Below are 11,302 nucleotides of genomic sequence, written 5' to 3'. Positions count from 1 at the left end.
GCAGCCAATCTGTGCACAGTAAGCTCCCATGATGTGATATTCTGTTTTGTTAGTTATGGTGGTGAGGGATATATATCAGCCAGGGCATTGGGGAGAACTCCCCTCTGATTCTTCGAAAAGTGCCCTGAGAGGGTAGACAGGGCCTCAGTTTATCAGCTTATCCGAAAGATGGCCTCTCCGACAGTGCAGCACCAGAGCGTCAGAATGGCCTTATCTGCTGAAGTCTCTGGAGTGGATCTTGAACCCAAGCATTCTGACGCAGAGGTAAAAATGCTACCCACTGAGCCACAGTGATTGAATCACATAGGCTTACTGTTCTTTGTAGTTCACAGTGCTTAGAGAGAGCAAACTGCTTCAATAAACAGTAAGTATATAATACTATACAGAATACTACTGGCTGAAGCCTGCCTCAAGGACACAATGCATCTCAAAGTTTATATTGAATATTGGAAAATTACCAAACCATGGGTCTTGTAGTTTCTGATGCTATCCGAACCCCCTTGATGTAAACCACCCTGTGGTATATACCTGTTTTCCTATGTCTGTTGCTACCAGATTAGAAAAAGCCTTACGAGCTCTGTCATCGCCTTTTCTGTTATAGTTGAAACAATGTGCATTATCTCAATGTTAGCACTTGATTTCATTTATAATCATGTTCTTCCTCCTTCTCTCTGTCATTCATGTCTTCCCTGCTATCAGAGGTTAACTGTGCTGCCACCTTGGGCTTTACAAATGTTTGCGTGAAGACCTGGTCATCACACGACTCCCGCTATGGAGACTGAAGTTGCCCAGTGTTGCTGGAAGTCAGATATTGGAGTCACTCCAGGATTCTGTTTATGCAGCTGCAATCCTGGGTTTAATCCACAGTTAGATGTGATAGACTTTGAGCCTGAACTGCACTGCGAATGAGCTTCACTCCTATATACACAAAGTCTCCTTGTCTGAAGGAAATACTGAAGTAAAATGCTCTAAGGAAATGGAGCTTAAAACAAAAGCATTTAAACAATTGTCTGCAAACATTGGTTCAGTGCTGCATTATAAATCATTATATTACTCCCTATCCACTGGCAAGAGCCTTTGTCTTTTGATATCAAAAATGATGATAACAGTTTACTCCTGATAGTGTGGGATTCCTGACTGGGTGTGTAAGAATGTTGTAGCTCCCTGACTGACCTGCCTCCTGCTTTTCATTCTAAATGAAGTTAGTGGCGGGTTTACCAATGGTGATCCCACCCACAAAAAAGGAATGCATGAGGTACTAGGTAATAAGGAGAAACAAATATGGCTCCTCACCCCACCATTTTAATTGTTTTTTTCCCCCTTCTTCGGGTTCTTCTCATCACACACTATCCTCTGATCAAATGGCTGTGGTCCAGCCTTCTTCCAGCGCACCTCTGTAACTGTCCACTAGGAGGTGAACAAGAGCAGTGTAGGTTGGTGCTCTCTCTCCTGTCTTCTATCCTTTCATGTAGGGGAAGTGCCTTCCCTTGCCAGCGTGCGATGGGCTTTGTCCATGCAATGCTACTCCAAAAATGAAATATGAAAGGCAGTGTTTATACAGAATCCCAACTTTCTACCACTTTTGGCATGCTGTGTTTGCAGTAAATGTTTCTGACAACAGTTGACTTGCAGAGTATCTCCAAGTATTCTTTGGATAGTCTAATGTCTGATTCTAATCTGACTTTGATGGAATTTCCTCTCCATAACAGTACTATTCAAATGATACAGTCTGGTTAATATATGTGTAGAGACCATCCTTTGGAAAGAGAGGTGATTTGAAGTAAGTTTCCCTAAAAGTACCAATTACAATGACCTGGAAGACATTAAGTCACATAAGCCTGGCAAATAGCCATTGGTACTTGAACATTTATCTATAATGTTCATTCTAATTCCAGTTCATACAGGGAACCCAGTCCATAGTTGGTGTGATTGTTGTCAATAATCATTCCTTTTTTATTCACATAGCTTTCTCTCTCCTCCCCCCCCACTCCCACCCTCCATTCCACCCGCCCCCCACCCCCCCCCCAGCTCACCCACCACCCCCCCACCCCCACCCCATGCCTTTTCTCCGGTCACTGTATCATTTCGAATGGCTTCAGACATATAAAGAGCAAAGCTAAACAGAATCCTAACCCATGGGTTACATTTATGTAAACAAGTTTGTTTTAGCTAGGCATAGACATTGCTAACCATTGTTAGACATGTGAAAACAAAGGGCAGGCGATGACTAACCCTATCAGCTTGTGGTGCCTTCAGACTGAGAGGTCAGCTAATAGTCAGCAACCTAGGGTGGATACAGTTTCCCACACTCGCACTCTTACATATTCCCCTTAAGCTATCTGGTTCTTTATCCTGTATCGTGAGGAGTTGCTTTTATCAGTTTACAGCTGTTCTAGAGAAGTGGGATTGACCACTAAAAGGGTGATTATCAGTATGAAGAAAGGCTCAGGTCTTGATACCTTCAACAGTAAATTGAACAAGATTGAAAGCAGAGTAAGTGGCAAATAAAGCAGCAGAAATGCCAGCAGGAACAGATATGACAAGATGCCAAGATCTGGAAAATGAATGTCAGAACTTCAAACCTAAATATGAAAAGAATTATTTTTAAGTGTCAAGTAAAAACAGGAAACATCTCATTGCATTTCTGAACCATTTAGATGATGATTACTGTATCCAATAAAACCTTCACGAGGAATATTAAAGTACAGATTTTTCTCAGCTGGTAGTGGGTGACAGACAGTGAATTGGCATCACATTTTACATCCTATTGAAGTAAATGGAAGAGAATCATGTAGAGTACAAATTACTCTCCAATTCGCTATCCCCCATTTGCGCTATTGCCCAGGATGAATGTATACCCCATTATCTACATTCACTTTTCTAAGGCTCATTCCTATCTGAGTTTAAAGAGGTTCGCCTGTAGCTTTGCACGATGTAAGTCAGATGCTTTGGCCACTTTCTCTGTCTGTTGCTGTTTCTCTCTATCGCTCCCCTTCCCATTATTCATTTGTCTCTCTCTGTCTCTCTGCTCGTTCTGTCCACTTAACTCTTTTCATTCTCCTTCTCTCTTCCTCCCCAGCTCCTTTCAATGCCTTTTTCTGTTCTTCTTTCCTATTAGGTGGGAGATGGTGGATGGTGTGGCATGATGTGGTGGGATAAGGAGTTGAAGGCTGCATTTGGGGTAAAGGTTACAGGGAAATTGTAGCTTTTAGTGGCTCCTGTCCCATCCCATCAAATGCCCAATCACGTGTGCTTCCTTCCCAACACCCCACTGCCATTGTGTCTCCTGCCCTACCACTACCTTTAACACTACCTATTCCCTTTCCTACTATCCCTCATTCCTATCACTATCCCAAATCATTCTGTCTGAACTATCCATTCAAACCCTGTATTCATCCCCATCTCTGGATCCACAGGCACTTACCTCACCTTAACCCTTTGTCAACTCTTGCCAATGCTCACTTGTTCCCTCAAAGGGTGGATACTATGAAGAGGAGGCTGTCTCACCCTCAATCAATTTCCCTCTTCTGCCCTCCCTTCTTTCCAGTTTCCTCAAAGAGGCTTTATTTGCTTTCAAAAGTCAAATTGATTTCACCCTCTAAAATTTCAAATTAGAATGAGGAAACAAACTGCCTGACTGCTTTCCTCTCCATTTGTGTTTTTCTCTTTGTCACTTTCTCCCTCTTTCCTTCACTGGGGGTAATTTTACAACAAAGGCATAAAAAGAGTAATATTGGATTATACAACCTGTCCAATTTCCCTCTCCATTATCCTAGGTGTTATCGTACAGAGCTGGTAGATGACTGTTCAAGTGCAGACACAGAAAGGCAGATTGGGAGATCCTTGTTGGAGAAGGGGTGATGGATATAGGTTACCTCGTAGGGAAGATTAAAGTGGGTATAGTGTTTTCTGTAAAAGAAAGCTTGATTATCAAGGAAATCGACTTATTGACCTCTGGAAAAGAATGGAACACCAGTAGGAAGGAAACAAATTCTGGACATGATCTGGCATGGACCACCAGGGTCAGGAGGAGAGAAGGGACAAAGAACTTTGTAGGCATAGCAGGGAAGTGTATACAGGAGCAGATGTAACTTTTGCTGGTGAATTCAATTTAGCAGAGACTGGTTGAAAATGATATCAGAACAAAACTTTTTCTTACCTTCAACATGATCTTTCTGGTACTTAGAAATTTATATCTTAACTTCGAAACTGGCTCATTGGTGAATGAAATACAGGATGCATTGTATTCAAAAAACTCTCATACAAAGGAAAATTAAAATTAAAAACTAAATTCAAAAAAGGAACCTTGGTGTAATTACATGTTAACAATGCTACTATTGAGCTAAACCTGGTTTTCAAGGGTTTAAACTCACAGGAGGGCAAGACTGAGAGATTAGATTAAGAATAACAACTAATATGCTGGATACAATGAAAGATAGGTCAGATTCTACTGATCTTTCATACGCATTGCTGCTGTGACAACGCTATTCATTTGAACTCAGCAGAGGTCATTGTTAAGGTATACTATTGCATTCCATTCTTGTATTACGTCATATTACAGAGAAATTAGAACACAGTAACAGGCTGCTTGCCTTCAACCATCCATCTAACCTGTTCTTAAAAGTTGACACCTCAGAAATGAACTTGGCTTCAAAGCTTCACTTCAACAAATGGTAAACTTTGGTGTGGTCTAACAGGTATTAGAGAATGTTAATTGCTGGGGAAGTGTAGGCCAGTTAGTGGATGTAATTAGAGGCTACCTTTGACAAAGGAAAACGTAAATGTTACATTTACCCTCAGTAGTTCAAATGACCACTTAAAGCTCATGCTTTCCATTAGCCCATTTTTATCTTCACAATCATATTCTGTAAATGTCTTGTTGATTGTTGGAAGATTCTGCAGTCCATTTGACCTGTCATAAAACCTATTGCCTCTCAATCATCCAGTCTCTGAAATATCTAACCAATTCTTTTGATGTTTTTAGAATAAGCAATGAGACAAACGACCAGATCATATATTTTAATGGTCTTGGCTGAGGGATAAATGGTGGCCTGAATACCAGGGAGACCACCCCAGCTCTTCTTCAAATGGGATCTTTTACTTCCACCTGAGAGGGCACTCGGGGCCTTGGTTTCACTCCACATCTGCAAGACAGTCCCTCTGATAATGCAGCACGCCCTCAGTACCGCATTGAATTGTCAGCCAAGGTTACGTGCTCAAGTTTATGGATCAGGGCATGAATCCATGACCTCTGACTCAGAGGAATGACCATTATCACTGAGCCAGTCTGATTAAAAATAATAAAGAAATGGTATTTGTGGGATTGTTATGGAGGGAATGTAAACTGAACTTACAATTATTGTGGAGGTACCCTTGTGAAACAAAATGTGGAGAATAGTCAAGGTAATCCTTTATTGTTGTTTTAATAAATGGTAACTATTTTAAAATAACTTTACAGTGTAAAAAATTCTACCATCATAAGCCCCATAATTACCCAAGGGAAAATCTAGCAAGGGAGACACTGAATTGCCTGTTGCACAGTTACACTTTTAATCAAAGGTAAGCATCAAACTCTGTTTGCAATAAGCCGCATTTAGATTTAGATTTAGAGATACAGCACTGAAACAGGCCCTTCGGCCCACCGAGTCTGTGCCGACCATTAACCACCCATTTATACTAATCCTACATTCCTACCACATCCTCACCTGTCCCTATATTCCCCTACCACCTACCTATACTAGGGGCAATTTATAATGGCCAATTTACCTATCAACCTGCAAGTCTTTTGGCTGTGGGAGGAAACCGGAGCACCCGGAGGAAACCCACGCAGACACAGGGAGAACTTGCAAACTCCACACAGGCAGTACCCAGAATTGAACCCGGGTCGCTGGAGCTGTGAGGCTGCGGTGCTAACCACTGCGCCACTGTGCTGCCCTGGTCTCCGCAAGGTCAGGATATAGAGGCACTGCAGCAGGTACAAATAAGAACTGAGATATTTAATATAGTAAGCAATACTTTATTTTTCTAAACAAAACCCTTGTGATCAAGAAAGTTTGAATGTTGATAATTTTACAATGGACTTACAATGATAGGAGAACACACAATGTGGGTCGTATGGTTCACTCTGCATTGACCTTGACACAATCACAATGCGCAAATTGTATCAGGTAAATATATGAAACTATCATCAGCACCGAGGAAATTTGTTAATTCATTCATGGGATGCGGGCATCGCTGTCTAGGCCAGCATTTACTGCCCATCCCTAATTGCCCTTGAGCAGGTGGTGGTGAGCTGCCTTCTTGAACCGCTGCAGTCCTTGGGGTAGGTACACCTACTGTGCTGTTAGGGAGGGAGTTCTGGGTTTTGACCCAGCGACAGTGAAGGAACGGTGATATAGTTCCAAGTCAGGATGGTGTGTGGCTTGGAGGGGAACTTGCAGGTGGTGGTGTTCCCATGCATCTGCTGCCTTTGTCCTTCTAGTTGGTAGAGGTCGTGGGTTTGGAAGGTGCTGCCTAAGGAACCTTGATGAGTTTCTGCAGTGCATCTTGTAGATGGTACATACTACTGCCACTGTGCATCGGTGGTGGAGGGAGTGAATGTTGAAGGTGGTGGATGGGGTGCCAATCAAGTGGGCTGCTTTGTCCTGGATGGTATCGAGCTTCTTGAGTGTTGTTGGAGCTGCACCCATCCAGGCAAGTGGAGAGTATTCCATCACACTCCTGACCTGTGCCTTGTAGATGGTGGACATGCTTTAGGGAGTCAGGAGGTGAGTTACTTGCCACTTACCTGCTCTTACAGCCACAGTGTTTATATAGCTGGTCCAGTTCAGTTTCTGGTCAATGGTAACCCCCAGGATGTTGGTAGTGGGGGATTCAGCAATGGTAATGTCATTGAACATCAAGGGGAGATGGTTAGATGTTCTTTTATTTGAGATGGTCATTGCCAGGCACTTGTGTGACATGAATGTCATTTGTCATTTATGTTGCCCAGGTCTTACTGCATGTGGACATGGATGCATTTGCTATCCATCAGTCCACTTCTCAACATATCCAGATCCCTTTGTATTTCCCTACGCTCTCAGTTTCAGAGATCATCATCGCAACCAACATTGCATTAAAATTCCACAATTACCAGCAATGGACTCATTCTGATCTGTCACCGCAACTGTTAATGAGGGGTGACTGTGTCCATTTTTCTGGAAATTCGAGGGGGACCTTTCCATGAGAGCACAGGAGATGCAACACCTGCCCTTTCACCTCCTCTCTCCTCACCGTCCAAGGCCCAAACACTCTTTCCAAGTGAAACAGCGTTTTCCGTGTACCTCTTCCAATTTAGTATACATAATGCGGTCTACTCTATACTGGGGAGACCAAATGCCTATTGGGTGACCAATTTGCAGAACACAAGCATGACCCCAAGCTTCCAGTGTCCTGCCATTTTAATTCTCCACCTTGCTCTCAAGCTGACATCTCTGTCGTGGCTTACTGTAGTGTTTCCAATGAAGCTCAACGCAAGCTCACATTTAACAGCATCTCACCTTTCGACTAGACACTTTACAGCCTTCTGGACTCAACATTGAGTTCAACAATTTCAGACTATAATCTCTGCCCCCTCATTTTGTGTCCATTTCTTTGCATGTTTTGGCCTTAATCTTGTTTTTCTCTTGTTTTTGCTTTCAGACAGCAGTCGTTAATCACAACCTCCTCTGAACACATCTTTTGTTTCTTTACGTGTTCCATTATCACTCCTTTTGGCTCTGCCCCACCAACTCTTTTGTCATTTAATGCCATCCGTCTTCTGCCCTATCACAGACCTTCCCTTTTGTTCTTTTCTGCCCTCCCCTATTTTACCTACTTGAAACTTATTGCATTTCTAACTTTTCCCAATTCTGATGAAAGGTCACCGACCTGAAACGTTAACTCTGTTTCTCTCTCCACAGATGCTGCCAGCCCTGTGGAGTATTTCCAGCATTTTCTGCTTTCATTATTAACAGAGGCGTATTTGGCTCTGGAAATGCAAATGGTTTCCTTTGTTATTTTTGACTCAATGCTTCATTTGTGAGGAAGAAAAGTAAAATCTATCAGTCAATTGCTCTGGAATAAAACACTGTCACCAGCAATTGTGACCATGCAACTATTGGATTGTCATTAAAAAAAACATCTGGTTCACTAATGCCCTTTAGCGAAGGAAATCTGCCATTCTTACCTGCTCTGGCTGATACGTGTCTCCTGACCCATTGCCTAGGGCTGTTTTTCTGTATACTGTATAAATGCAAATTGTTCTTGTTGTTGTGGAGTAGAAAATACATGCATTGTCATTTTACTTGAACAGACATTTGGATCTACAAAAGGCAGTTCACAGAAATGTAATCAGAAAAAAAAAATCAGCACTGAGCCAAAAAAAAGAGAGACATTAGGAAGTGCGACTAAAATCTTGGTCAAAGAGGTAGGGTCTAAGGAAAAACAAAAGCAAAAAACTGTTGATCAGTTTTGCTGGAAATACTCAGCAGGTCTGGCAGCATCTGTGGAGTGAGAAACAGATTTAACGTTTCAGGGCTACGACCTTTCATCAGAACAATGTTTAAGGAAGTTCTTGCAGAGGGTTAGCAAGGGAATTCCAGTGCTTAAGGCAAGAGTGGTGGATGCACAAGAGACCAAGAGATAGAAGGATGATGAGTTCTTGGAGGGTTATAGGGCTGGAGAAGATTATGGAGATCGGGAGGCCTGAGGCTATGAAGGGATTTGAACACAAAGATTAGAATTAATATTCTTAAATTTAACACACCCTATCAGCATATGTTCCAAGTCCTGAGGATTCTCAAAAAATGCAGCATTAATCACAATTTCCATACCTATACACATCCGACCAACAGTTTTCACTTGATAGTATTAGGAACATTTATTGAGCTCTTTGGTAATATACAATTTCCACTGACCACTTTGGGGAGGGGATGGATGGGGTGAGGGTGTGGGGGGGTGATGTGCAGGATTTTTGAGATGACTGCAGGAACATTCCTGCTGTATCTGGCCACACAAAAATAAGCACAGGTCCACTCTCGGGCTGGGCCCGACTCAGTGTTGCACACCAGTGGAAATGGGCCACTAAGTCATTACCCAGCATTTTTGGGCTGTCGCTGTCCCATATCCGCCAGGCGGGAGTCCTCCAAATCGAACCCATGTGCAGGTTTTACAACCAGCCATGATCAAAATGAATGGCGAAGCAGGTTCGAAGGGCCAAATGGCCTACTCCTGCACCTATTTCTAATGTACTTATGTTTACCTTTTGGACTTATTCCTTCTACATTCCCCTCCCCCATCCACTCCCACACTTCCACACACACAGACACTGCCTATTATTTGTCTGTCTGATAGACTGGGCTGTCAACATTTGGCAAATTGTAGATTGGAGATTTATAGTTGTGAGTCAGCCATACAAGGGTGGTGTCATCCTACACCTCAATGTTATCTGTCTTTTGCACAGCTGCCTCAGATCAGGTGGGGTGATAGGGATGACCTGGAATCTGAAAATGAGATTGGGTGATGATTGCGGTGTACAGTAATTATCTTTTGAACACTGTCCAAGCCCATGAGAAAACCTGCAAATAGTGCCAAAGGATCTAAACAACATCACCAAAAGCTTCAGGCATACCAGCAAACATGGTGATAGTTGGTTGTATGTGAAGCTATGCATAATGTATGTCTGCGCTGAATTACCAGTAATTCTCTCAGCAACTGTTCCTTTATTGACCTCTCATGGCGTTGCTCCTGGGTAGTCACAGGTCTGGAGCACGTTTGTGATGTTCAGCTGCTAAGCAGGGCTACGAACCCCTCACCTTTAAGGCCACTGCTTTAAACCAGGTAACAGGAGCTGCTTACCTATGAACATATGAACATACAGGAGCAGGAGTGGGCCACTCGGCTCAACGAGTCTGCTCCGTCGTTCAATAGGTTCATGGCTGAACTGATTACTCCACATTTCCACCTACGCCCAATAACCTTCCACCCCCTTGCTCATCAAGAATCTGTCTACCTCTGCCTTAAAAATATTTAAAGACTCTGCTTCCACCACCTTTTGAGGAAGAGAATTCCAAAGACTCACGACCCTCTGAGAGAAAAGATTCTCCTCATCTCTGTCTTAAATGGATGACCCCTTATTTTTAAAAAGTGACCCCTAGTTCTAGATTCTCCCACAAGGGGAAACATCCTTTCCACAACCACCCTGTCAAGACTCCTCAGGATCTTATATGTTTCAATCAAGTCACCTCTTATTCCAGCGAATACAAGCCTAGCCTGTCCAATCTTTCCTCGTAAGACAGCCTGCCCATTCCGGGTATTAGTCTAGTAAACCTTCTCTGTACTGCCTCCAATGCAGTTATATCCTTCCTTAAATAAGGAGACCAATACTGTACACAGTACTCCAGATGTGGTCTCACCAATGCCCTGTATAGCTGAAGCATAACCTCCCTACACTTGTATTCGATTCCCCTTGCGATAAACGATAACATTCTATTAGCTTTCGTAATTATGTGCTGTACCTGCATACTAACCTTTTGCGGTTCATGCACTAGGACACCCAGATTCCTCTGCATCTCAGAGCTCTGTAATCTCTTAACTGCCCTCTGAAATGGCCCAGTAAGCCACTCAGTTGTCAAGGACAATAAACGCTGACCTTGCCAGTGATGCCCACATCCCATGAAAGGAATAATGGAAAAAAAGTGGCATCTCAGGCAGGGTTTTGGGTCAGGCCCCCTGCATCATGGTCAAATGGGGGTCACAATCCGGCACTGTGTGGGGAACAGTTACCCGGCTGTGATTTTCCCTCAATTAGCCAATTAGAGGGAGAGCTCCCCATCCAATAAAGGACGGTGGGTGGGCTCACAAAACTGGAGGGCCAGGATGAGGCCCTCCAGCATAGAAGAAGCAGCAAGCTGTCTTTTCACGTAAGAGAGGGGGTGCCTCAGGATGGGTCGGGACCCAAACAGATTTAAAAAGTATTCCGCTGGCAATGCTGTCCTCTTTAACTTTAAGCAGCATATCCTATTTAATTTGCCTAGCAGTCGTTAAGTGGTGCTTTGATGCATCCCATTGTCTGGTTTCTCCATACGGCACTCCCAATATGTCAGGAGTTTTGCAACAATTGTACAAAGGTTTATTTAAATCAGCTGGCCTTATAGAAGCAAGCAGCGCCTGACATGTAGGCTTAGTGTGTTATGTTTGGAATCTACTGGACATGAAAATACATGTAAAAGTGCATGTATACTCACACACACACACACCAGTAGGTCTCCCATCGCTTTGTTCG

This window comes from Heterodontus francisci, chromosome 13 (assembly GCF_036365525.1).
Source record: "Heterodontus francisci isolate sHetFra1 chromosome 13, sHetFra1.hap1, whole genome shotgun sequence".
In the NCBI taxonomy this organism is placed as follows: Eukaryota; Metazoa; Chordata; class Chondrichthyes; order Heterodontiformes; family Heterodontidae; genus Heterodontus; species Heterodontus francisci.
The sequence above is the reverse complement of the archived record's forward strand: the minus strand, read 5'-3'. Positions refer to the sequence as shown.